Here is a 26,771-nt window from a genome sequence, read left to right on the forward strand (position 1 = left end):
GGGCCTCTCTCCTACCAGACAGGTTTTAGACCCTGAAAGGGCTCATCGACTCGGTCACAAGGTTCCCGGTGACGACAGCCAGGGTTTACCTGCAATTGCTGGGTCACGTGTCTGTGTGTACATGTGTGGTCCGTCAAGCCAGACTCAGAATGAGGCCCCTCCAGCTCTGGCTGGCCTCGCAGTTCTCCCAGGCCACGGACAGAATGGACAAAGTCCTCACCGTGCTAAACTCCAGTGATCACCTCCCTGCGGTGGTGGTCCATCCCAAACAACATGCTCCAAGGGGTCCCATTCAGGGACAGGGCCCATTTGTTGGAGCTGGTGTCCGACACGTTGGACCTGGTTGGGGGGCCCATGTGGGGAACTTTCAGACCCAAGTCTTGTGGTCTCTACAAGACCTACCCCTTCATATAAACGTCAAGGAACTCGGGGCGGTGCGACTGGTGTGTATGGCCTTCCGCTTGCACCTGGATGGCAAGGTAGTCAAGGTCCTCACGGACAACATGGCCTCGATGTTCTATATCAACAGGCAAGGCGGGGCCCAATCCTTTGCCCTCTGCCACGAAGCCCTCAGTCTGTGGGACTTCTGTATAGCCCACGGCATCTACTTAAAAGCTTTCCACCTGCTGGGTGCCTGGAATGTGAGGGCGGATCGCCTGAGCAGGGATTTTTCCTCTCAGCACGAGTGGTCTCTACACCCGGAAGTGGCTCACCAGCTCTTTCAAAGGTGGGGTACTCCCCAGGTGGACCTATTTGCGACCCGGCAGAACCGACGATGCCCTCAGTTCTGCTCCAGGGGCAGCCTTGGGAGGAGCGCTATCGCCGATGCCTTTACCCTGTCCTGGTTAGGCCAGCTCCTCTACACCTTTCCCCTGTTCCCTCTGATCAGCAGGGCCCTGGAGAAAATAAAGATGGCCAAGGCCAGGGTCCTCCTTGTTGCCCCAGCCTGGCCCAGGCAGCACTGGTACGGAACCTTCTCAGGGCTGGTGGTAGCTCTGTCATGGCAGTTGCAGCTCCGCCCGGACCTGCTCTCAGGATCAGGGCCGCCTCCTCTATCCCAACCTAGCAACGCTTCACCTCACAGCGTGGCTGCTCAGTGGCTAGGTGGTGAGGAAAGGACATGCTCAGAACAGATTCAGCACATCCTCCTCGAACGTAGACGGCCTCCACTCACTGTTCCTATCTGGCGAAGTGGTCTCTGTTTTCGAGGTGGGCAGCAGGTCAGGGTGTTTCCCCGACAGCCGCCCCAATCCAGCTTATCCTTGATTACCTCCTCCACCTGAGGGCCCAGGGACCGGCGCCCTGGTCAGTCAGAGTACACTTGGCAGCTATATCGGCCTTTCATCCCCCGGTGCAAGGGCACACGGTGTTTTCCCATGCTATGACCGGCTGATTCCTTAAGGATTTGGACCATCTCTACCCATATTCCAAGCCCCTGGTTCCACAGTGGGACCTAAACCTGGTGTTGGCTCATCTCACGGGAGCCCCGTTTGAACCACTGGCCACGTGTTCCTGGTCTCACCTCTCATGGAAGGTGGCCTTCCTGGTAGCTATCACGTCGGCCAGGTAGGTCTTGGAGCTCAGGGCCCTAACCTCCGAAACGCCGTATACGGTTTTTAATAAGGACAAGGTCCATCTCCGTTCACACCCTGTGTTCCTCCTGAAGGTGGTCTCCGCCTTCCATATGGGTCAGGACATTTTTCTGCCAGTCCTCTGCTCCAAGCCTCAGGTGACTAGTGAGGAACGCCGTCTCCACATGCTCGACATGAGGCGAGCTCTGGCTTTCTACCTCGAGCAGACCAAACCGTTCAGAAAGTCTTTGCAACTGTTCGTTGCCTCGGCTGAGTGCACAAAGTTTCAGCCGGTTTCCACTCAGCGGCTTTCTAAGCGGATCACTTTGTGCATCCGTTCCTGTTATGAGCTGGCGGGGGTTCTCCTGCCGCCCATTGTGCAGGCACACTCGACTTGGCGCAGGCCTCGTCGGCTGCCTTTGTGGCCCATGTCCCCATCCAGGACATTTGTAGGGCCACCACGTGGTCTTCGGTTCACACATTTAACATCTGAGGATTGGAAAAAAAGCCAACCCTCATTCCTGTTGTCTCAGATTGTCAGCCAAGCCTGAGTGAGGTGGAACTTGCCTCTCATCCCAACCTTAGTAAATATTCACCTCTAACTCCCGCAGTGCCACCTTTTGCATGTGTGCCCTGGAGAATCGCCAACCTTGAGGCCAGCCCTGGGCTTGGTGTTTGCGTGCAGAGTTTTAGTCTTAAGTATTGTAAGCATCCATAGTGCAATTGCCCTCCTGGAAAGAGAGGGTTATAATGGAAACTTAGACAGACACGTAACTACCGTGCTATGAGCAGTACAATACCACTGTAATGTCGTGAAATCTTTTAACTTCTGATTATGTTTTAAAAAAAAAAGTGTTACAGTAAACTGACATTTTCCTCTTGGTGTTTGACTGACTATCAACAAGAGGTTTTGGTTTGTGGTTTTGGTTTTTGATGGGATGAGATGAGGGTGGTTTCTATATTTTGCCCTAGGATAATTCTTTAAAATTAATATATTAGAGATTTTAGAAAAAGGAAAAAGTGCAGGTCTGCATTTGGGAGGGAGTTGGGTTGGCTAAGTCTGCATCAGAAAACCCCTTCCAAAAGAAACCCCTGCCAATCATTTCCTGCCCACCCCTACACCCTTACTCCCTCTGGGCATGAATCACCTTGAACTTTCCTTCGTGGCCAGCTCACTCTATTCCAGCCTGCTCCAGACATCCTTTACCACCCCCACCCCCCCCAATAAAAAGAACAGGCGTACTTGTGGCACCTTAGAGACTAACAACTTTATTAGAGTATAAGCTTTCGTGGGCTACAGCCCACTTCATCTCCCCAGTGGCTACCCAGGCTTGGTCCTTTTCCTCTTGTCTGACTCACAGCTGTGTCTAGGCTCTCTTTGACCCATGGGATCTAGATGCTGAGCTTCTTCATTTACGCCTCTTCAAGGAAGTAAGTCATGCAATGGCAGTTGATTTCCGGGCCACTGTTGTACAGCTTCATGGCTGTGCAGCAAAGGAGTTATTCAGTGATTCCAGTAAAATGTCCCATGTGAAAGATAGCTGTTGCCCTTGTCCATGTGGCTTTCCCTACTGTCTTCCCCAACCCACTCCCTCATCTAAGATTCACCGTCAGCTCCCCCCACCCCCACATCTGTGTTACATGCCAGTTTACTCTACATTTCAATTGTATACAGTATTTACATGTACTGTGGAAGTTCAGAGAAACATTTTTATTTCCAAGAGAATTGAGTGTTTAGACACTACCACTACCCACCACTCATTACAACTACAGGTGTGTTTAAAATAGTTAAAGCAATGCTGATTACACTGCACATTTCATCTTTATGCTACGTGCAGTGTAATATATCTGAGTGCTGTTAAATGCATCACCTCGTTTCATAGTGCATTTGCAAAGAAGGTGCGATTTTATTGAACATTAGGATTGAATTCTTAACTGACTAATCAATTTCAGTAGTAAGTTAAAATGCCTAGTATTAATGGGCAACTGCAACCATTAATCAGGGTTAAGGTAGATTAACCGTTGTCTGCATTTATGCTAACACTACTTACATACCATAGATTTATGGAATTCCAGAGTGCAATTCATATTTTTAAAAACATTTGGTAACACTTTGGCTTTGCACTTATTGTTTACTCCATCTACTCTTGCACACCTCTTTGGAAGTGTAAAGCTAACTGACATTTACAGGGTGATGGCACAGCATCACTGCTTCCCCCAATTGGTTTCACATCAAAAGACATGGAAAGGGTTAATTTGTTCTAGTATTTGACTGCTTAATTTGATCTGGTGTGTGACTAAACCAAGATAAATAGAGTGTTAAATATTTTCATTTAAAACATCTCGGGCAGTTCCAGAAATCGGAAGGCATTAGAAAAATAGAATTAAAGGAGTTTGGGTAGATGTAAATAAGAAACACTCTTCAGAATTCACCAGCCAAATTCATTTTGCTTTTCAGTGTTTTATCACAGTAATTTGGTTGTAAGCCAATGAAGCAACATTTCTGTTTATTTAAAAAAAAAAAAAAAAAGTCTCTCAAGCTGCAAGACCTGCATGGTTTTGTGAGAGCATTTTTCCTGGTGAGTTTTACTGGAGTATTTTTAAAGCTGAAGTCTGGATTTCCTAAATTTTTTTTAGTACATATTCTTCAATTAGTTGATTACCGTAGGTTGTCCCTGTACTCTGGGTAGCTCATCAGGTTGTCTAATAGCTGGATCATATTGACTGCCCTTCAGTTAATCACGTCTGATATTTTCATTTATCAAAGCCAAAATACATGTAATTAACTCTGAAATGATATAGCTCACTATAAAGTGATTTTGCTACTGCCATAGAGATAACTCAGTGTAGATTATACTAATAGGAAACGCAAGTTGAAATTGAATTAATAGTATCATGTCCATCAAGGAGTAATAATTAAAAAAAAGAAAAAGTAAACTACTGTAGGGAGAAATCTTTTATAGTGGCAAAAAATAAATCTGTTATCACCAGGCCTCTTATTGGTTACATTTTAGGGTTTGCTGCCTCTTGAGTCTTTCCAATGATTAAAGCTACGTTTTAGTCATGTGTATTTTTAGTAAAAGTCATGGACAGGTCACAGGCAGTAAACAAAAATTCATGGCCCGTGACCTGTCTATGACTTTTACTATATACCCAACTAAATTGGGGGGAGGGACGGGGGGAAGTGGGGCAGCCCGGGGGATGCTGCGGGTGCTGGAGGCAGTGACAGGGCTGGCAGGCTCCCTATCTGGCTCTGCGCCTGCCCGGAAGTGACGATATCCCCCTCCCTCTGCTCCGAGGCAGAGGCGTGGCTAGGGGTCTCTGCACACTGTCTCTGCCCGGAGCGCTGGCTCAAAGCCTCCACAGCTCCCAATGGCTGGGAACCATGGCCAGTGGGAACTGTGGGGGCTGTGCCGGCCTGCAGAGGCAGCGCACAGAGCCCCCGGCCCCTCCGCCTAGGAGCCGAGGGATGTCACCATTTCCAGGGAGCCCCCCAAGGTAAGCACCGCCCAGAGCCCTCACCGTCTCCTGTGCTCCAATCCCCTGCTCCCCCAGGCCAGGTGCACCAGCAGCTGCAGAGGTCACGGAAAGTCACGAAATCCATGACCTTTGTGACAAACTTGTAGCCTTACCCATGATCTGTATCCAGTTAATAGCAACAAGATTTTTGAGCAACGTTTTTTTGGGAAAACTCTGTAACCTTTAAAAGACTTTACATCCAACCACTCCATTTCTCTTTTTCTTTTTCTGTGTAAGGCTGGAATAGCTATTTGGAGGAGCTGGGTTCCTTGTTGTTTAGGGGATTTATCGTCTTCACTCTGATCAAGTACTGTACATCTTTGTCAAAAGGGAGAAAAATCTCCCATTTCTATTCTCTGCCTTCACTCTGTCTGTTATATATGCCTTTCTGATTCAGGGACATGCAGGTGCTGGTGGTCAGTGGATGATTAGCCTGAGTGAGGGTTTCAAGATCAGCAGCTGCTTCATTGCAAGGGCGCTGAGGCCTGGTCTATACTTAAAAATTAAATTGACCTAGCTACATTGCTCAGGGCTGTGAAAAATTTCACCTTATGAAAAACCTTGCATAGTTTTGATTACCTTATAGACAGCCAAAAAAGAGAAGAAATATAATTTCATAATCATTGCACAGAATTTCTAGCATTCCCAATTTCAGTACTTGCTGTGCTGACATAAATTAAAAATAATTATTCTTTGAGTTAGTTTGCTTACTCCTACAGGAACAGGAGTTATTACTGTGTCAATAGTGCTAGATGACAGCCGCCTCAAATTTCCTGAGGCATTTTGTCGTCAGTCATTAATATTTGCAACAACTCCAAATTATCTTGTAATTTTAACAAAGGCATCAGGGAAAAATAAGTGCTTCTTGGTTAGATGGCCATAAATAAGTAGATCCCAAACACAGAGCCTTTATTTTCACTATGCAAAATAATGACTGTGTAGCTGTTAATGGAATTTAGTTGATACTATGATAGCTATACTTTTGCAAGAGCTCTCTCATCGGGCTATTTTGACAGCTCTCTATAATAATTTGAGAGAGTGATGTGTCTAACAAGGTCTCAGAGAAAAGACACCTTGTTTGCATTTCAGAACTTGTAACTGAATATGTTTTGCTGTAGAAAATAACATGGGGAAAAATGCCTTCCATCTTGGTCTACCATTACGTCTATTAAACATATGCATCGCATGCTGCTGCTTGAACTGAGTCAATGGGACTCGTCTCAGAGAATGATCTCACTCTGATCCCATTGAGTAGGAACTAATTTGCAGTTTTTGAGAAGCTTTTTCTGTTGCCGTGCACAGCATTGTATTCCATTAGCCTGTATCACAGTTCATTTTGTATTGTATCAGATTGTGTTCCACTCTGTTTTATACCAAAGCTGTTGTGCGAGCTTAAATATAGCAGGCCCTGCCTGCCCATTCTATAATAACTTTGTCCTACCATGTGGATTTTAAGATGTATTATGCTCTTTGCAAGGGAAGGGTACAACCTAAAGAATCTCGGTCCCGTCTTCCTCCATCTGCATTCCCAACCTGATTACGGGCTGTGCAAGGCAAAGCGCCGGTGTGTGTGGTGTCTGATATTTTACTGAAATAGATCCTATTATATTTGTAAATTATCTATACATATGTATGAAACAATGACTGTTTGAAAAATGCATTAATACCATGTACAATGCCGTTAAAACAGTAAACATGTAATCTGTTTGGATTTCCATATCCAGAAGCAGCTGGAGGTGTCTGCAAAAGTGGAATAACCAAAAGTTAAATATTAGACCTCTGATAGGAGGAGTAAAATAATAACACAGAAAGTGTCTGCTACTTTAGTACCTGTGTAAGAACAGGCCTAAATTCTTAGGCCCAGAACCTGAGCAATATGGAATATAGGCCCATGGCTTCTACACTAGAGGAGCTCTGCACTGGTTTCAAGTCCGAGTCTAGTAGGAATAGGCAAGTGTTTCGTGCTCCCCCACAGGGCCCCCACCTGTCTGCTGCTCTGCCTTCCCCGTGTGGACACGACTCACGGCATTTCTACACTAAAAACTTAAGTCGGCTTATGTTAGGTCGACTTATAGTCACTGCAGTAATTACTCTGGTGGTTCACATCCACGCTACACTCCTTCTGTCGGTGGTGCGCGTCGTCACCAGGAGCGCTTTCACTGACTTAACAGGGGCTGGAGCTGAGAGCCCAGGTTCTCAGCTCCATGCAGCTGCCCCCTCCCCCCAGGCTCTTGGCTCCCTGCCAGGAGTGTGGCGATTGACCGGGCTCTCCACTCCACACTGGAGTCAGGGTGGCTTCCGGGCTCTCAGGGGAGTGGGAGCCCAGGCAGCACCCTGGCTCCCAGCTGGGTGTTGGAATCCAGGGCAGCAGCACGGCTCAGAACGGGAGGCTAGGACCGTGGGGGCAGCCTGGCTCAGAGCAGAGAGGCAGTGGGCAGCAGCCCAGCTGGGAGTGGTGAGCTGGGACCCTGGGGGCAGCCTGGCTTGGAATGGGGAGCCTGGGCAGCTGCCCAGCTGGGAACTTGGAGCCCAGCAGGAGCTGGGCTCTAGCTGGAGCCCCCCACCTGCCCTGGGGTGAAAGCCCGAGCTGTGAGGCTTTCTTGTCAATTTCATGGCTCTAGCGTAGAGACATCTAGACAGACATTGTGTTGCCCTAACTACACCAACATAAGCCCTACACCTCTCATGGAGATGGAGTTATGTTGTCAGTGTAATAAGGCTCTTACATCGCCAGGAGCAAGGCTGTAGTGTGTACGCGGACATAATTAGGTCAACGTAAGCTGCCTTACGTCGACCCAACTCTGTACCATAGACCAGGGCTGAGACTCTTGCAGCCTGCTTGCTGGGGTGGCCTTTGGCAGGAGAGAACACAGCTGGGGGAGGCTCAGGCAGGGGATTTGTGGGGTTCTGCCCTGCGTCTTATTGCCTTGTGAATTAGGGGAAATGCGAATGGGTCCATTGTCTTCTCCAATGTGTATAAGGGTTTGTAGGTAGAAAATTCTCTCTGCAGTTGAATTATTTGGCTGTTGTTTAGCTCGTTTAATACTGGGATGTCACAGCTCCTGTTCTGGAGCTGGGCAGGATAGCTACAGAACTGGCTTGTTCCATGGCTGCAAATGATGTTTGGGCCTCCTCTCTCTCGTAGGATTTGGGTAGTACTCTGCAGCCTCATAGGGATTTGGTCATGGGTTAGTTTAGTCCAGGTTTCACTAGCTCTTTTCTATCTTCAGACTGATTTGGATACTTGGGCCGGAGACAGTTCCTAGAGAGCCAAGATCTGCAACACTTGGCAAATGTGAACCTTTACATTGACAGAGGGGGTCAGAGAACATATGCCCCTTTGTCCTTACCTGATACTTAATGGAAGTGGCAGTCTTGGCCCACTTTATCTTGAAGAGTTCCATACTGACCCCCATGATACTTGATGTGCCTTGTGAATTCTACTGCTTCGGAGAAACAGCTGCACTGGGGAGTACGTGTTTGTACCAGTTAGGTAGCAATCTGAGCCATGTATCTGAGGGCACGTTGGATACCCAGTGTGGAATGTTCTTTTTGCCAATAATCTGAACTGAGTTTCAGTTTTAAGTTTTTCTTTTTCTTTAGGGGGGGTATGTGGGTGTCTCTCTTTTTTTAAAGTCAGTTTTTATTCTTTGTTAATCCTCAGAAACAGCCCAAGAAATGACATTTATGCATATTTCATAATGTGATTTCAGTAGGCATACGGAGCAAACAAATCAATTTCTCAGCAGCATGCTGTTTAAAAGAAACAGCAACAACCTGTGGGATAAGTTGCAGAAGCTGTTAAAATTAATTATAAATGGCAGAAGATATAACGTAAGGGGGGAAAAGTGCTAATGTGCGAAGAATAATAAACATTCAGTAGCTGAAAAGGAACTTTCTGTCATCTGCTTATTTAAACTTCGTATATTTATAAGTATCATAACATGTTAAAATAATGTATTGTTTGCTAGCAACAATACGTTTACCATTTTATTTTGGTACTGTAAACAGCCTCTTCCCATCTCAAATACGAGCTTTTGCTTAGTCCAGTTTTAGAGTTTGTTTTTCAGTATGTTCATGGATAGGCCTTAATTTTTGTCTCAGCTACACCTGCATTCATCAGAAGTAACTGCATTGGAGTCAATTTGGTTACACCAGTATAGGAGAGAGGGGAATCAGGTCAGTCTGTTTAGCATAGGGGATGTTTTTTGTCTGTTATTTAGCATAGGGGATGGTTTTCGTCTAGCAAGGGTCTCAGAGGATAAATATCTGATTTGCGTTTGAGAATTTTGTAATTCAGTATTTATTGCAATGGTGTCCTCCCTCATTTACAGTCCATGTGTACATTGTTTTGCCCAAACCAGCTCATTTTTGCCAGCAGACTGGGTGTAACCTGCAACTCCTTGAATAATGAAGCTAAGTGGAACAGCTACATCTCTATTTCAGATGAGGTGAATTTTGCTGTTTATGGGATAATGTTAAGTACTGGTGTACGATATTTCCATTATTTGCATACCCTCTTGGTTTAGCTGGAAGTGTGTTTGTTTGTTTGTTTTTTGTCCTATCTCTTTTGGTTTTGGGTTATGCATTTGATAAGTATTCTTGGTTTTTATCCCTATTTCTCACTGAACATGACATTAAATTAACATGGTTTAATAATTAATAATATTTTACACATGTCTATAGTGAAAGGCTATAAAGGATCCCAGAGCATTTCAGAAGCTATGTGTGTGCTCCAGCATTGAAATACAGGCTCATCTAAATGTGGGGGGAAGGGGGCCGCAATCATCCGGCTTACAGCAAAAGAAATTGTTCCCAGGTACCTTTGGGCAAATCCATCCTCTTTAAAAACAAATGAACAAAAGCACTATAGGGTCTTTAATATCCATGTAGAGCAGGCTGGACCACAGATATTAAAGTTTCATTGTGAAGAAATTCCTCTCCACCATGCAGACACACACAGTAAACTTCCATTTCTGTTCCTCAGGGGTGGTGGAAATAAAGGGCTGAGTTATCCTTGATGGGATTTGAACATATGATTTCAGGTGCTATAGGTTCTGCAAACTTGATTGTGCTAAGTTACCTATCTTACTAGCTTTTTATTATCCACTTCCTTGTTGGAGCATCCACAATGTTGTGATCACTTTGTTGAGAATAAGGTTGCCTTGGGGAAGAAGGTGGGAGAAAAAGGGATGGGATCAGGCTGCTTCTGTGTACAGGCCATCTTTTGTTTCAGACGTGCCCTCTGTGTTCCTAGGTTCTTTGTTCCTATTGCTGGCCTCCATCTAAGGCTTTATAGAAGAGAAGGCTATCTTCTTCACCCATTCTTGTCATCTTCCTCCACCGCTTCTTCTCTAGAAGATGTTTCCAGAGGTCTGTTAACTTTCAGTGCAGCCTTTTGATCACGCTTCAATCTCGATCCTGCGAAGAGAAACGTAAGTACAGACTCGTATGAAGCCCCATCAAAGCCTAGGTTTGGGAGTGTCTTTAGACCTTCTGCTTTTCAGACTGACAGATGGATGGTGTTGTGGAAATGTTGATCTGAGTGCCTGGAGGTGGAGAGGTTACTGGCTCTGGTGTGGGAGTGTTGCTTATAATTCCCAGGTGAACATTCAATGTGTGTCTGCTGAAAGATCAGGGAAACAGGAGGGTCGGAGGCTCAGTAAGATGAGCGGTTATGTGATTCTGATCAGATGGAGGTGTGTGAATCTTTTTCTGTGGCTAGAGTCAGGGTTGAGTAGGTAAAGGAGGAAGATGGAGTGAAGAGAGAACAACCCTTCTTATATGTAATAGGTCCCATGTGTGTTATGCAATACACCTGATTGGGAGGTCTGGTTACAGAACAGTAGTTCCTAATATAATTAACACATTCTGGAGCCAGAACTGAATCATGGCTACCTATCAGTTTCTGGGTGAAATTTCAGGTGTTTGGTTTTTGACCTATGACTTGGGACTTGTCTGCTTGAAGGACAACCTCTCTTCCTGTGCAGTTGCATACAGTGGAGATTCTGGAGCTGTTTTGTATTTAATTTTTTATAATTAAATAAAAAAAAACAATGTTAAAAGAACTTTACAGTTGCAAAATCAAGCACTCAAAAGTTAGTAAATGTCAGAAGTTAAGTTGCCTGTGCAACCTTAATTCAGCTTCCGTGCATGAAGGTCTTCAGAGAGAGGAAGCTTTACTGAAGATGTGCAAGTGGTGATTTTCAGAGGCTTTTAACTGTCAAAAGTTCTTGGTGGCTTTGCAAAGGGGACTTCTTGGACTGTGCCCCGTAAGACAAATGCCTGCTCTCCAAATCATGGAGGTGCTAGAGCTCTTTGAAGACAGTTAAAGCAATTTCTTTGTCTGGCAAAACTACCTCTTTCCTGTCCTCCTTGGAAGCAGCTAACTTCTTTTCAGACACTTAAAAATAAAATTCAGCCTGAGGCAGAGTGCAAACATGGAAAATATCCCAAATGGTTAAAATTTGGCAGAGTTATAAGTAACTGAAAACAGGAGCTTACAATGGAAAGTGTTAGGCAACTTTAATTATGTAGGTGTTGCTAATCCCTGTAATTATTTATCAAGCAGCCTACATGGTGGGATCAGTGGGTTTTATGTTTAATGTGTTTAAATGAAAGTGTTGTAATTGTGTTAACAGATCCTCCTACAGCCCTGTGAAGTCCATGAAATCACATTCCTCAGTAATATGGTTCTGAAAGACTCTTAGCTACACAAGGTCAGGCCATGTTGTGTTAAGGGAGCTGGTTACGCTATATTTTATGGTGTAGACTGGACCTCAGGCTGCCACCTGCAGAGTGCTTTTTATTTAATTTTACTTGGTTTGTGTTTTATTTTGTTTTTTTGGCGGGATATTCTTAAAGATAACTGCTCACTTGGAAATTTGGTGTTGATGACTCACATCCATCAATTTAGAATTTCTTTCTTATTTTCAGGTTTTCTGAAGGCAGAGTATGTTGGGCAGTTCTTTAAATGTAAGAGAAATCTCATCTGTGAAGGTTAAGGAAAGGGTGGAAATTAAAATATTGCAGTCTTTTGGCCTCAGGGCTGAATTTTGGAATGAGTTTATCAGGGGCTGGCAATCCTGCTGAGCTTTGCACAATTAATTGCCAGTGATTGCACAGAGTTTGGCTTTCTGCAGGGACTGGAAAGTTTTAGGCCAGGTCTACACTAGAAACTTTAGCCAGTATAATGATGTTGGTTAGGGGTGAGAGTTTTTTGCAACCTTTTTTTATCCTGGCAAAAGCCCATGTGTTTTTGCCAGTATAGTTTATTTTGGTCAAGGAACTGATGTAAGTTATACCGGAAAAAGCATTTTTTTGCCATTACAAACTGTGTGTACAGTAGAAGGGCTTGTGGGTATAGCTATACCAGCAAACCTTTTCTATATAGACTAGACGGTAATGTTTGAACTCTCACCAGTATGCTCCTGGACATCTAAAAATTTCAACTGTTGCAGCTCCCTAATAACATAAAATAATTATCACTAAATCTCTGTGTGCGGGGTTGATTCTCTTCTGATGTATCAAGAGCAGTTCTGTCTAAGGTTCAAGTTAATGGTGTTTGCCTTGTAAAATCAGGGTGAAATGAGAGCAGAATCCGGCCCAGTGAGTTTAACTTACTATAGGCGTGTATCTACTCTCAAAAAATGGGTATCCATATTGCAACCAAGTCCCTTATCTGACATAAATGACAATGTAGGTAGGGTAATTCTCAGATTAGATCCATGGAAAATGTTCAGAAGGCAGTCCTTAGGTGTAACTTCCTGCAGAGGAAATCTAGATTCATGAACTTTGAGCTTTTTAAATGAGAGTCATCTCCTTTCTGTGCAAAGCAACACTCGTGGTGGACAGCAGCAGGGTTACTCTGATAACAAAGGCTAGGGAGAACACCTCCCCATCAAACAGTAGAGAAAGGACAGGCCCCTTAGAGTATGTCTACACTCTGATTAGACACACATGGCTGGCCCAAGCCAGCTGACTCGAGCCCTTGGGGCTTTGGGTAAGGGGCTGTTTAACTGTGGAGCAGACATTTGGGCTCAGACTGCAGCCTGGGTTATGGGACCTTGCAAGGTGAGAGGATCCCAGAGCCTGGGCTGCAGCCGAATCCCAAACGTCTACACTGCAATTTAACAGCCCCTTAGTCCGAGTCCTGCGAGCCTGAGTTGGCTGGTATGGGCCATCCACGGGTTTTTAATTGCATTGTAGACGTACCATTAGAATGAATAGTATACAGAGTATTTGTAAGTTACTAAATTGTTCAGTGTTCAAGCCAGGATTGCATTGCAGGAGTTAAACTAGAGGAGTTTTTCTAAATTAGGGCTTGATTCTGCCCCCACTGAATTCTGTGGGAGTTTTGCCACTGAGCTAAAAGGGAGCAGGACCGGGCCCTTTAGTGCATGTGTCATTTTAATGTTGTCTCATTTTGATAATTTAGAAATCAACATTTTTTTCCTGGAGGTGCTGTCCTGATAATACAGTGTCAAAAATGGTTTATTTTTGTCTTTCTGTGGTCTGTCCAATATAATGTGACACCTGTTTTATAACATATGTCATTTGGTGCTAACACGGTCTCACTCTTCTACTCTTTGCTAGAGGCCTCTGCAATTTGAAGAAAATTAAGGGCCAAATCCTGCAGATACTAATGAGTGTACTGAGAGGTCCCATTAATTTGAATGAAATTATTCACACATGTAGGCACTACGGCCCCGATCCAGCCATGCATTTAATCCCGTGCCTAACTTTAAACATGAGTAATCCTGTTGTCCTCAGTGGGACTACTAGCATACCTATAATTAAGCACATGCTTAAGTGCTTTGCTGGATCAGGGCCTATGTTAGCATTTGCACAATCGCATCCTAAATGTGATCAAGCACTGCTGATCCTTGATTACCTCATATTTTCTCTCACTGTGACCCAGTCAGTAGTGAAGAGTGCAAGTAGTGTCTGTATCCTGACCCATAAAAGAAGGAAGGGGTTAGGAGAAGCTGCATAGCAGGGCCACTTCACATGAAAGGCTGTTAGATTCAGGTCACTGAGTTTGGACTTCTGCATTTTATGACAAAGTCTAAAAATGCAGATTTGTAACAACTTATGTTAATGAATTCAGACTGCTTGAATTTCACACTGAATAATAGCAGGAATTATCAGAGGTGGTGACTTATGAGATCTGATTGAATGTAATCTTTTCTCAAAATTAAACTGATAAAACAATATCATATCACAATATTTTATTAACATTCTTTGATACAAAAAATATTGGACTAAGAGTTTTTTTGGGTTTTTTTAGAGTAAAATGAAAGTAATAGAATGACAAATCAAAAATATTCAATGAATTTTTAAAATGAAGTGTCACATTTTGAATGCAATTTTGTGACTGTGGAGAGCTGAATGCAATACCTTTTACCCTCAGGCTGCCCACTTTCATACATTAAAAAATTCTATTTAAATGCAGATTTTTATTTGCTGTCTGGCATAGCGTTCAAAGAAAACAGATAGGAGAGAAGGCAGAAATATGCATCTGTTAATTTAATTATATGTTTCTTATTATCTGTAAAAGTATGGGGCTTTTGTTAGTGTGTGTGGAGGGGATGTCACATGTGTCGATTTAAAAAAATGTGGTATCACAGTTTCTAAAGAAATATTGGAAGGGAAAAGTAAACAAAATATTTACAACAAACCCTTAAGTAAAATTAATAAACACACAGACACACATGCACCGTACTTAATATATGTGGCTTGATTTTCCACACATGTATGGGGGTAACTTTGCTTACTTGAGTGAAACTACTCCTGTGCATGTTTGGAGGGCCAGGGCCAGGTTTTGGAAGCAACGGTCAGATCCTTTAACTGCCTCTGTGAAGTGTCTCATTTCGGGCTCTGCACAGGAATCATGGGTCCACCCATGTGGTGTCATTTGCAGGATCACAGCCTAAACTAAATAGAAAGATTTAGATTCCTTTATTTAATTGGTTTCTTCTCTGCCTCAATCTGAAAATACTACTTTCGAGTCATCGGTAAAAGGAAAATAGATGGGAGGTTCTTTAGCTTTCCCCATTTTTTTATTTGAAAGAAGTTTCCCAATTTTAATGCTTGTTGCAGTACATTTCAGTGGATTTTGACTTTCATTTGGTTTTGTTAAAATAGATTGAGACATATTACTGAAATGACAAATGAACTGGCTTGTTAGAGTAACCACTCTGGAAAAAATCGGGGTCCACTCCATGAGGCAGAAGTTATGATTAAATAGAATTTTGAAGTGCCAACAATTCTTTGGCACTTGCTTGACCGTCTACCTTGCTAAGAACAAACTAGGTCACGCTTGTTTTTAGTATTGTTTTCCTCTGTTATTTACAGTACTATGTATAGAATTCTGAAAACCCAGTAGTAGTTGAATGTCAATGTCAATGATGGTTAGGTTGAGTGCCAGTAGAGGATATCAGATGATGTTTTATTTGTTTTTCATTTATGATGATTTTGAACTGTCTGGAACCATTAAGTTGCACAATAGCTAGCTCCTGTAAACACGTGGTCTGACTTCTATTACTCTCTGCCTTCCTCACACCCATCTCCTCCATCCTTTCATTTGTCACGCTGGTTTGTTGCATCTTGTCTAAAACTAGACAGTAAAATCTTCTGGGCTCTGTGTCTACCAATGTGTTTGTACACTGTGTTGTACAAAGAAGCCCTGATCCTTGGACTGGACTTTCAGAGGAATGGGGGCTCCATAATTTTAACTCTAATACTGACTTGCTGTGTGAACTTCTACAAGTCAAAATCTCTCTAAGCCCCAGTTTCTCTCCCTCTTAAAATGAGGATGAATGAGGCTTAACTACTTAATAGCGGCGGTGTAACTGGCATAACTAACTAATGACTATTGAGTGCTGTACGCAGAGTTGTTGTAGCCATGTTGGTCCCAAGATATTAGCAAAGGTGGTTGAGGAAGAGTATTTTATTGGACCTATATCTGTTGGTGAGAGAGAGAAGCTTTCAAGCTACAAAGAGCTTTTCAAAAACTCTTTTCCTTGTCTTTTTAATATCAAGTGCTAGGGCAGTGCACATTATTATTAAGCCTATTCAATAGGAGTAGAATGCCCCAGTTCTATGCTCCTTACTACTGATTTCTCTATGCCATGTAGCCCCTTGGGAGTTTTTTTACAGTACTACTGGTCAAGATTTGGCACAAAAGAAGCTTTTTGACCATTTTATGTGCTTCACTGCAAAGAACTTTCAGTTTCCTGAAATTTCACAGGAATTGAAATTTATGATAGTGTGAAACAACAGAAAATGAACAAATAGAAAAAAAAATCTGTTTTGAGGACCAGCTCATCACCAGTTTTACTGTAGATCAGGGGTCAGCAACCTTTCAGAAGTGGTGTGCCGAATCTTCATTTATTCACTCTAATTTAAGGTTTCGCATACCAGTAATACATTTTAACGATTTTAGAAGGTATCTTTCTGTAAGTCTATAATATATAACTAAGCTATTGTTGTATGTAAAGTAAATAAGGTTTTTAAAATATTTAAGAAGCTTCATTTAAAATTAAATTAAAATGCAGATCTTATCAGTTTAGTGTGATCCTTGCCATTGCTTTTCCTTGCTGAGTTTTCCAACGTATTTGGATACTTTAAGTTGCACACAGGCTTCTGAGTGATCAGTTGTTAACCGGCTCCCAGAGCGAAAGAGGACAGATTTCATGTGTGAAAATACCTGTTAACACAGGTATGTGGATACAAATGCTGAAAGCACCGCAAACACAACTTTCTTCAGACAGTTAAATTTCACTGGCAGGGACGTCCAGCAGGTCAGAATAGGGGCCCCATGATCTCTCTTGGTAGCTTCAAGTGCAGTCCACAGATCTCCAAACTTTGATGCCCACAATTCTGAGCTTTTTAACTGAACGAGCGGTATTTCAAAATCTTCAGCACCCATCCACTGAAATACAGACAAATCCAAGTCGCTTTCTTTGAACTTTCCAGGTTTAATTAGAAAAGATAGCATTGGGCGAAATCGCTGAAAATCTTGAAATCTGTCAGAAAATTCTGATTCCGGTTCTTGCATGTACATTCTAATCTCAATGTCAAATGCCGTGCCCTGTTCCACGTGGCGTGATAGTGATGTAAGCAGCAAATCAGGACTTAAAAATATCCCAGCACAGTGGCGCTGGAACAATTTTTAAGGTGGGGGTGCTGAGCTGTGCCCCCTCTTGCCCCTGTCTGCATCCCTCACTGCCCCAGGCTGGGGCCAGTGGGCCACAGCTGGGGGTGGCTGCAGAGCCCCAGGTCGGCAGCCGGACCCCAGGCTGGCAGCAGAGCCCCCTGGATCGGTGGCCAGGACCCGGGCAGCGTGAGTACCACTGAAAACCAGCTTGCATGCTGCCTTCGGCACGCGTGCCATAGGTTGCCTACCCCTGCTGTAGATGTATAAGTATCAAAATTGTATTCTGCATTACTAGTCTGCACTTCCGTAACAGGAAGACGTGGTAGTAAAATAATAGTGACGATGGAAAGTGGGAATATTTTGGCTTTTACCTTATTCTAAAAAAATTCTTATTGTGAAGAAAATATTGTTTGTCTAATATTCTGGAGCACAGTCTACAAAAATAGGTAGGTGCTAATAGCCTCATTCTGCCATTTGCAAACTCAGATACAGGGAGTATGTTATTTAAGGTCACACAGTGAGTTGGGAGCAGAACTTAAGTTGTCTGATCATGAGCCTGCACTCTTACCTGTAGGCCATTGCCTGTATTGAGAAAGGCAGTGAGACCTGCAGAAGGATGGTCTGGTGTATAAATGCTACTCATGCAATTTAAAAATCCATGGCGAATGCTTTGTCTTATGCATTCTGTTTTTCAAAATAGCTCAGCAGTGTGGGGATGTACGTAAAATATGTGTCGCTTCCTTGTTTGGACTCTTCTTCCCTAAGTTCTGTTTGTTTCTCTCCCTTTACAAATTTATCTCCGCCTCACCTTTACCTTTTTGGCAAACCTCCCAAGCTTCCACAAGGGATAACACCAACTGTGCATTGTTTAATTGAGAGATCCCTAGCAACGTAGAGCTTAAACTGAACAATCATGAAATGCACTCAGGAGCTTACAATCAGAATTAGGGCCTTTATTATAAAATGTGAATTTTTTTTCTGTCTAGGGCCCCAATCCTGCAAACACTTGTGCACTTGCTTTACTTTACTACCCAATGAAGGCTATGGGGGCTATTTGTGCTAATAAAGTTAAGCACAAGTGTTGCAGGATTAGGAGATGGAGCAGAACTTGAAATGCTTAAACATATGTGAAACCTAGGGGAAGCAATGTCAAGTGAGCAGAGCAGAGGACTGAGAATCAATCATACATCTGGCTTCTAATCCTGCTCCTGCTCCCAGTATATTGTGTGATACTGATTTAGGGACAGATTTTTAAAGGTATTTAAATGCCTAACTGCCATGGATCTCAATGGAAATTAGGTGCCAAAAATCTAGCCCTGCAATCACTGATTCTCTTTCGCAGTTTATCCGTTATCATTGGGGTAATAATACTTTCAACAATACAGGGGTGCGGTATGGTGTAACTACGTTTTATAAAGCAGAGCATAAAATATAATATTGAAACTTAAAATTCCATTTACCATGTCTAATAGACATTTTGAAAAGAAAAGGACTTTTTTAACTAAGTCCTTTTAAACTATTTAAACAGGAGACTAATAAATGTTTAAATTGTTCAAAAAAGTGTGCATTAATACTGTACATCTACTTTTTCATGTTTGACTTGGAGCTGTTCAGTTTGAAATTGGTAACTTTTTTGTAATTTTATTAAAAAAAAAAAAAAGAAAAATCAGTTGAATTAGTTTATGTATTGCCTTTACTCTCACAATAGTGAAAAGCTCTCATCAAGTATGTATCAGATTATTTTATTATGCCAACATTAATATTGGAAGCACACACGTAATCTGGAGTCAGCAGGTTCATGCGCTACTATCTCATTAAATTTTCAGGCAAAAGCTGCAAAAATTAATTGGAGGCATGTAATAGTTTAGAATGTGAGCTGGCTTATGGTAATATAAATTATGTGAAGAGAAGACAGTTTTATATACTGAGAGGGGGAAAACTGGTTTACTTTAATGAGAAGAGATAGAAATGTGGAGCTATTTTTTCATTACAGATGCACTCTAAACTGTTTGGACTTACTTGATGAATAGAGTTAATTCTCTGCTACAGTTCCAATAATTCATGTTGCACAGTTTAATGACTTCTAGATAAAAACAGGATTGAAATGTTAATTTCTGTGAAGAAATTGGAGTACTCTCATATATCAGGCTTTTTTTCTATTAAACTACTAGTTAATTTCACTAAACAAGTCTCTTGGAGATATTTCATGCTACATAGATTTTTGTATTTCTTACCTGCTTTTTTATTTTTATTTCTTATTATGTCACTGGTTGTGAACATTGGCTTCTGTAGAATTCAGCCTTGTAGAAATTTCAGTTGTACTTAATCTGCTGTCATAATAGAAGTTGTGGGATTGAGTTATTTTTGTTTTGTTTTGTTTTTTAGTTCAATAAATGATTTTTAAGCCTTTTGATATTTTCTCCCATAATTTATTTACAAATTAATGTTATAGTCCCACCCAATGAAATCTTCTATTCAGTATATTTCTGAGAGCATGGGGAGCAGATTCTCATCTGTTAATATATTGTCTTATTTCTATTGACTTTACTGGAGCTATGACAATTTGAACCAGCTGAGACTACCCCATGGTTAGCAAGGTCTTACTGAATTAGTTTATATTGAATACGCAGCTCATGTTATAGCATTATGAATTGCTGGGTGGTTAGCAATCTCTGAACAGTGCTCCCATACTTCGAGTTAATCTTTTATTGATGGTGGTGTTATTTATTTGTACAGTATTGCCTTAGTTCCTAGGAGCCCCAGTCAGAACCAGGACCCCAATGTACTAGATGCTGTACAAACAGAATAAAAAGACAGTCCCTGCCCTAAAAAGCTTACAATCTGGTGATTTATCATTTTAATTTCATCTTAATTTTTCTTTACTTGATTTTCAATTTGACATTTGCCCTTTTTAGTTAGAGGGGAGTTTTGGTAATTTCACTTTTTGTTTTTCATTTTACTATTAGATTTTTAAAAATAATTTTAAACAATTTTATCCTTGTGGCCCACCTTCACTTCCCTTCTTGTTTCACACCACTGACTTTTTTCATGTATTTCCATTTCTATTATCATACTCTGGATAAGTGCTTTTTGTTGGTTCACTGTTAACAAGAACATAAAAATGGTCATACTGGGTCAGACCAATGGTCCATTTAGCCGAGTATCCTGTCTCTCACAATGGCCAGTGCCAGATGCTTCAAAGGGAATGAACAGAACAGGATATTTTCAAGTGATCAATCCCCTGTCATCCAGTCCCAGTTTCTTGCAGTCAGCTGATTAGGGGCACCCAGAACATGGGGTTGCATTCCTGACCATCTTGACTAATAGCCATAGATGGACTTGTCCTCAATGAACTTATCTAATTCTCTTTTGAACCCAGTTATACTTCTGTCCTTCGCAACATCCCCTGGCAATGAGTTCCACAGGTTGACTGCATTGTATGAAAAAGTGCTTCTTTTTGTTTGTTTTTAAATCTGTTGCCTATTATTTTCATTGGGTGACCTCTAGTTCTTGTGTTATGTGAAGCAATAAATAACACTTCCCTGTTAACTTTCTTCACATCATTCATGATTTTATAGACCTCTATAATATTCCCCCTTAGTTATCTCTTTTCTAAGATTGACAGTCCCAGTCTGTTTTTTATCTCTCCTCATATGGAAGCTGTTCCATACCCTAATCATTTTTATTTCCTTTCTCTGCACCTTTTCCAATTGTAATATATCTTTTTTGGGATGGGGTCACCAGGATTGCATGCAGTATTCAATGCGTGGGCATATCATGGATTTATATAGTGGCTTTATGATATTTTCTGTCTGCTTATCTCTCCCTTTCCTAATGGTTCCTAACATTCTGTTTGCTTTTTTGACTGCTGCTGCGCATTGAGCAGTTTTCAGAGAACAATCCACGATGAAGCCAAAATTTTTTATTTTTTTTTTGGTGAGTGGTAACAGGTAATTTAGACCCCATTATTTTGTGGGTTTATTTTTTCCAATGTACATTACTTTGCAGTTATCACCATTGAATTTCATCTGCCATGTTGTTTCAGCCAGTTTAGTGAACTCTTTGCAGTTAGTTTTGGATTTAGCTTTCTTGAGTAATTTTGTATTATCTGCATTGGTTAGTTTCAGTTGTGATATTCTGCCATTTCTCCTTTTTGGGGTCCACTGGGCCTGATCCTGCACTGTATATACTCAGGTAAAATTCCCATTGAATACAATAAAGGCTAGATCCTCAGCTGGTGTAAATCTGCTTGATTTACATCTACTAAGAAACTGACTCTTAGTAAGGACTGTGAAAGTTACCTACTACATGTAACTTCTGGTTGTCATCCTTGATGCTTTGGCTGCTGTTCCCTTCACCTGGTGGCAGTTCCATAGTTAATATGCTTTCTGCTGTTGGCTGCATTTACCCAGGGATTTTTCTGCATTTTTATTTTTTGCTGCTGCCATATTTTGATGGCAGTGCTCTGCTGGTGTACTAAACGTTGTTTTGACTGTTGTTGGATCTTGTTCAATCCATTATTGACCACAGAATGGTCTGGCGCTGTATCTGAATAAACCCTGAATCTTGGTGAAGATCGGGTCTAGGTCCAAATGTTGTGGTTTAGGCATCTTTATCACTCATATCTTGAAGTATTGTATTCACATCTTGAAGTAATTGTTGAACTTTCATTATTTTGTTTCCACTTTTATTCTAGTGTAAAGTTGTTTAGCTCTCCATTCAGTTTTAGTGGCTGTTACAGAAGAATTTCTATTCTTGGTCTGCTGGTATAGTGAAAGAGTGTGAAGGGCAGATTTAGAGGACATCTGCTTTAGAACGTACTGTTCTGTATCCAGTTTGCTATTTCAGGTGCCAGAGCAATATACTAGGTGTTCACATACATGGATTTTTCAGTATAATAGATTATGCTGTTTTGATGTTTCAGTTCTGCTTTTTATTCTTCTTCCGAAAGGTGTGTTGAATGAACATTCACTTTTTTCTGTAGACTCCAGAAGGCCCTATTAAAAAGAGCTGATATCATCTGTTATCTTTATCCCGATGAAGCCTGTTCTTCATGTCCCTTCTGTTAATTCAAATACCACGGTGTCACAAGGGCAGTATCAAGCCAACTATACCTGGAGAGGCATGTAAATCTAAGGTAGACCGTTTACTATATGGTCATTTCTTCCAAGTTACTTAATTAAAAGCAAGATTTTGAGTAATACAGCCTATTTAGTTTGATCGCATCATAACTGCTCCAAACTTAGGCTTGGCTTCTACACTTGTCTCTTGCCCCTTGAGGCATGACCACCAGAATCTAATTAATCATTTGCTTCCCCAGTTCATCAACATACTTATACATGTTCCTGACTTTAAACATGTGATCAGTCCCATTGATTGAGGACATATGTTGAAAGTAAAGTGTGTACTTAATATCTTGCTAAATTGGGGCTGTCACAATGGGCCAAGCATTGCACTGCAGCAAAGTACAATTTTAGTCCATAAGTTGTGGCTGCCAGCTCTTTAATATTGGCATTAGCATCTCAACATTTATATAAAAATAACAAACTCAGAATTTGGCTGTCTGCACTTGTGATGGGGTTCACCATTCTGATGCCTCCTGCCAGCTGTCATGGGAATTAGCTTTACTCACCAGGGCGCCCCCCTCTGGTGGTGCCTCGCCACTGTAACTTTCGTTCCAGGTCTGTGCCACAGTCTGTGTTCCCCCTTCCGGGGGATCTGAGATCTCTGTCCAGTCACTTCTTCCTGGGCAACTGCAGCCCATTGTCCCAGGGCCACTTTCCAGCTCCAGCACTTCCTTCTGCCCTTACCTCAGGCCCTAGTGGCCAGCCAGGAGCTCTCTCTAGCTCTCCCGGTCCCTACTTGCAATACTGCTGTATCCCAGGTGCTGGTGCTCCTTCCTCGTGCTAGGAGTCTGTTCTTCTCCCTCAAGCTCCAGTCAGCTATTGCCCTCTGCTCTGCCCTGCAGCCTTATATGAGCCTGCCGGGCCATGATTGGCTGCTCCTCTTGTCCCCTTTCTAATTGGCTGTTTCTGGCGCTGCCTCTCTAGGGCTGCTTTTAACCCCTTTTCTGCCAGTGTGGGGCAGCCATCCCATCACAGCACTTTTAAAGAAACAAGAAAATCCTCAAAAGCAAGCACTTAGTTGCAGTGTGTGAAAGGAGGCTCCTGACCTGGGTCTCGGCTAACATTGAGGGGCTGCTCCTGCAACCCAGCATCACCCAGCTCTGCCCCTGAGCAGAAGCAGGCAAGCCTTCTTAACTAGCCTGCTGGCTCTCTATTGGTCAGTGTCTCCTCCTGGCCCTTCTGAGTGTCTGGAGGACTAACTCTTGTTGGTAGTATAACTTGAGCAGGGTGTCAGGGCACCAACACCTTCAGCAGGAGACAGAGAAGACCTGATAGACCCTATCACAAGGGCCTCATTGTTTTGGTCGTTCCCCTGCCATTGTGTTTTTCCACTAATCCTCTTTTTAGTTCCTTGTTCTTCTTGTGAATTAGACACATCTAACTCAACAGGAAAGTTCCTGAAAGGACCCTCTGAGCTTTTATTTATACATGTGCCAACCTCATTCTAGTTGTGAGGACTTTTAAAATTAAAATCAGAAAAGTTTTGCTTGAACCTCATTCAAAGGGTTTCCCTGTTCTCCGGAAATCACCATATTTCATAGTGAAAGGCAAATAGTTGATTTTACACTTTCTTTGAATTAAAGCTTCTAGCCTGCAGTGTCTTGTTCTGCCATAGTTCTGATTGAGTTTTATTACTTATTCCACTTGGTCCACCTGTGTCATTTTGACGTCTTCATTGGTGATTCGATATCTCCACTTTTTCATTTGCCATTTTTGATTCCCCTCTGATATGTTCTCTGCTTGTCTTTACTGACTCAGTAACTGTCTATCTTTACAATGAGTCATTGCCTGGTATTAGTTCTAGTTTAACTCCACTATAAAATCCTCTTTCGACGCCTCATTGTTCAGTAAAAAATCCAATTAACTCAACTGATGAATTCCACAGAGAATAAATAATGCAGGCCTGTCTAGATCCCATTTTTCTAATGCAGTGTCTGTGGCTGGAGAAGCCTGGTACACTGTGCTCACCCCAGTATTTTTTAATAGGTAGTTAGTTAACATATAGTTGATTATCTCTCTGCGAATATGGAAATAGATGAGGTGGGCGTCCATGGCAGCTTGTTCTAGTCTAGAGCCCAAAGAATGACTTGCTTTCTTTCGTTTCCTCTCTTCCTTATTAATGGACTTACTGTTTGTTTTATATGAGATTTGTTTGTGTCCGCTGTTGTTACTGTGAAAAGTTTTCAAACATGGGTGCTTAAAATTAGGAGCCTCATTCTGTATGTAGGAACCAAAATAAAAGTGGCCTGATTTTTCTGGGGTATCGAGCACCTGCAACTCCAGTGTAAATTAGTGGGAGCTGCAGGTACTTGGTTCCTCTGAAAATCAGGCTGCTTTTACTCACCTTCCCAACTTTATGCTACCCAAGCTTGAAAATTGTTGCCATTGTTTATACGTTGCCATAAATACTTGTGGTGCTGTACATACAAGTGGAAGACAATGGTATGGACTTGGAGAACTTGCATGCTAAGTAAGACCTGACATGACAAAGAAAGTTAGCAAACATTAGGAAGATGGAGGACAAGTGTTACAGAAAAAAAATCATGTAGTGGCTTTGATTATTAATGCACGTTTCTTGAAAATGGGTTTTTGTACATACTTTTCACAATTTATATTCAAGTGAAGCAGTTATTTGGCTACATGAGAATTTTCAAACCTACAAGTAAAGAACTATAGAAAATAACCCAATCTGAAATCTACTGGTTGTAGATAAATGTAACATTATAACATAGCTTGAAAGAGGAATTGGTGAACTACACGGTCCTGATACATGTTGTGTTGAGAACCTCTTTGTTGCCTTGCCGAGGGTAAGGGAAAGTACTCCCTCCCCTTGTCTGGAGGAAATCTTTGTGTTGCTCCATTGTTTGTGTCATGGACACTTGGACATGTAAGTCCAAGTCTGAAAGTCTGAAATAGGCTTCCTTCACATTGGATGAATGCTCTTCTCCTTAGCCCAAAAGTACAGAGTACTGTCTGTCTCTCTCAATTTTGTTAATATTTAATCGCAACACATTAGCTCTGAACCTTAATATTTGGAATCTGGGTGATATAAGGATTACCCCTATCCTCTAACCACATTGTTATCAGAGAGTAAAGACTTTCCTTCTAACTGTCTGAGAAATCTTGTACATCAAAATATCATCTTTCTTCTCCTGACACCTCTGCATGTGCAGGATGTAATCGCCTGTCAGACAGATTATTGCAATCCTTGTCAATAGGCCCTCTATGTGAGCTTTAGGGAAACATCAACTGGCCCCAAGTTCCTCTGATGAGATGAATTGACTATGCAAAGTATAGGTAACCGGTTTCTCCAGTTACTTAGTTATTCCACAGGTGTCCTCAGAAAGTTGCAAATTAGTTTTGAGTGGATTCTTTCTTATGGCCTCAGTGCTGCCTACTTGTACTTTTGTCTCCTCACATTCCATATTGCACCATGTGCTTTTGGGTACTAGTTTGTTTTAACCATTTCCAAATACTGATTGGAAATGGCAGGTGCCAGAGCTGTTGACGGTTTTGCCCCAGGGCAAAGGAATTCTCTGCCCAATGACATTAGATCAGCAAATTCCACATCCAGGTTTAAAAGCAGTCAAAAGACATTTCTGTGTTCTCAAGCCTTTTAGTTGGTTGAAGTGAGCTATGTGTATTATCCTTTTCTTGTACGGTGCCCCGGGTTGTTTGTTATGAAAGGGGCTTTATAAATGTACACTGTGTTGTATTGTATGGTTTTGGTATTTGACATTGGATTAAAAAAGTGTCACGTGCACAAGGTGTATGGTACAATTATTTTAACCTATTTTTCTAGTGTGGAAAATCTGCTTAAAATAGGACTTGCTGAAGTCATTGTACCATATACAAAGGGGTTATTAAAATGCACTCTAGAAATAGAAAATAGGATTAGAGGAGACACTTTGGCTTTGAGGCCTTCTTCAGCCGAAAGAAGGCCTCATGGCCAAAATGTCTCTTTTAATCTCATTTCCTGTTTTCTGGTTTGAATTTTATTAACCCTTTTCTTCTTTCCCTCTGTCTTTTCTCAGTCTAGATGCTGGTGCAATGTCAGTTTTCTTTCGTCTCTTAGAATTCTAGGCTTCGTAAGACACACACAAGAACATACATTCCCCTGTAGTAGCAAGATCTTTTATACACTGTGCAGGAGAACAAGCAATTTATATAAACTGGCCTGTTGGTTTGTTTTGATTTTTTGCAATCAGTCAGGATTTTTTTCTTTCCTGTCAACAATTGAGGTCTGTTGTTCATTTGCCATATTTTATGAGAGGTATTGCCTTTCGCGTCTAGCTGAAGGCAATGGCAATTCACCATTGGCTACCTGAAATATGATTATTTAGGTGGTACTGAAGTGATCTGATTTTTTTAATAGAAACTGCAACTTTACATTAA

At 41.9% G+C, this 26,771-nt stretch overlaps 1 protein-coding gene across 17 annotated transcripts in view; it reads left to right on the top strand.

Moving 5' to 3' along the window:
• Positions 1-26,771, top strand: part of CTBP2 (C-terminal binding protein 2) — a 231,215-nt gene that overhangs the window by 45,713 nt on the left and 158,731 nt on the right. For 15 of the 17 annotated variants that reach the window (XR_012160053.2, XR_012160052.2, XR_012160054.2 and 12 more), the window contains one exon: positions 10,348-10,525. The exons of the other annotated variants lie outside the window; for them this stretch is intronic. The gene's annotated coding sequence lies outside the window, so the exon portion shown is untranslated. The remainder of the gene's footprint in view (positions 1-10,347; positions 10,526-26,771) is intronic. 17 annotated transcript variants of the gene reach the window in all.

This window comes from Lepidochelys kempii, chromosome 7 (genome assembly GCF_965140285.1).
Source record: "Lepidochelys kempii isolate rLepKem1 chromosome 7, rLepKem1.hap1, whole genome shotgun sequence".
NCBI lineage: Eukaryota > Metazoa > Chordata > Testudines > Cheloniidae > Lepidochelys > Lepidochelys kempii.